We start from the raw sequence: 2132 nt of genomic DNA on the forward strand, positions 1-2132 counted from the left end.
GCAGGATCATGCCAAACTAGCTCCCTGTCACACTCTCATCCTGTGACATCAAGTACTCTGGTTGCCCTGACATCCATGTGTGCACATGATGACCATCTTCAGCCTTCATGCCTACGGCTGTGCCCCTGAAAACATCCCTGCTGCAGGTGTTAGCGCTGTACTTGCTGGTGCCAGAGGGTGGGGCAAGCTGGAGTGACTGGTATTGGGAAAGACTGATTATTTATTCTGTTTATTTATTTGCCACTCTCCCGCACTCAAAAGCAACTTACAAAAAATAAATGGCATTTCTGTGCGCTCTGGTTTCTGTCACGGTGTCCCGTTGTGCCGGAAGCGGTTTAGTCATGCTGGCCACATGATCTGGAAAGCTGTCTGCAGACAAATGCCAGGTCCCTCGGCCTGAAGCGAGATGAGCACCACCCCAGTCACCATTGACGACTCAGATCTCTATCTATCTATCTATCTATCTATCTATCTATCTATCTATCTATCTATCTATCTATCTATCTATCTATCATCTCAGATCCACTTCTATCCCACCCCACTAAAAGATAAGGTCTGGATGAATAAGAATGTTTTTCACTAGCACCTAAAGACTCTAGTGATGGCACCATGTGTGTCTCCCTGGAGAGAGCACTCTAGAAACAGGGAGTTGCCACAGAGAAGGTCCATTCTTGTGTTGTCACCCTTTGTGCCTCCTTTGGAGGGCACACAAATAAGGGCCTCAAATGATGGGTGGCATGCCAGGGTGGGGAAGGGAACTGCTTGGTGTGCCTTGGCTATTGCCGGAGTGGTGCTCTGCTTTACCACATCTGGCAGCAGCTAAGGCTGCACACCTTTCGTGCTGAAGGGGTCAGTGGTCATGCAGTTGTGCCTGCACTAGCATCCCTGGCTTTGATTCTATGCCCTCTGGCAGCAGAACACAAGAGAACAACAGGAATGCAAAATGGTTGTCATTACTCGTGGTAGCTGTCAATGTTTGTGTGTCTAGGTTTATTAAGAACATTCAAATGGATGTAAAAACACGAGTGGTTTCACTGGAATGCCCTCAGTTTTGTAACTTTAAAGATGTGTAGAAGAAGAAAGCTAAGCAGGGGTGCCAGGTAAGCCCCACACCACAAACTGATCACAAGACACAGCGCACCCCCCCATTTGAATAGCAATGCCCATCAACTTGGGGGGGGGGGGGCGAAGGGACCTCAGCCCCCTAGGAGTTTGGCAATGGCAGTCACCCCTTCTCCTCTGCTCCTAGGCAGCCCCTGGGACAGAGAACCACCTTACTTCAGCGCTTCTCTGGGGCCTGCCATAGTGAGAAAGAAGGGACCTCTCTAAGCACTGCTTCCCCCGACCCCTTCCCTCCCTTGCTAGAGAAGGGAACGGCAGGGGCCTGGCCTTGCAAGCTGAGCTGAAAGAGGCCTGCACCTTAGAAAAGGGCCGTGGGGTACATGGACTTGTCAGGGTGCCAGCTGCTCACGGTGTGGATTGTTTCACAAACTATTTCAGGGTTTTTTTCCATCGTAAGCCAGTTCACATGATGCAGATTTTAAAGAAATGCTTCATAAAACACCACACGCCTAGTATAAAAGCAACTACAGATGCTCTACAACAATCAATGGTTCTGGGGCACGAATTGCTCTACTTGGAAGGCATAAATTACAGCAACAGTGAAATTTAGAACAAAGGTCCCAGATCATGCACGTTTTATCAATCCGATTTATAAATCCTTGTTTATATTGCCTTTATCTGCCTCCCTGTCCAGTTCTCTTCCCCTTTCCTGTTCCCCTTTTATTTGATTATTTGCATATTTATGCTAGTAAGTACTGTGAACACGGCTATAGAACTTTAAAATGTAATATGTGTGTGTGTGTGTGTGTGTGTGACTAATGGAAAGCTATTATTATATTGGAACAGTAAATAAATCCTTCAGGGTTTTACTGATTTTGCCCCAAAGATTTGGAGAAGAACTGGGTTGTCCATAATTTGCCAGGTTAAATGCTGTCAATGCTTTCTTAAGCAGTTTTGAGTCAACAGCAGCTAACTTGGGAAATGCAAGGTCTGTGCCTGTCCGGCTAATGCTCCTTCGCCCAGAATCACCACACGGGACGTGATTGGCCAAAGGGGCTGGCTGGGATTCA

Source organism: Podarcis bocagei (assembly GCF_964188305.1).
Source record: "Podarcis bocagei genome assembly, chromosome: 5".
Lineage (NCBI taxonomy): Eukaryota > Metazoa > Chordata > Lepidosauria > Squamata > Lacertidae > Podarcis > Podarcis bocagei.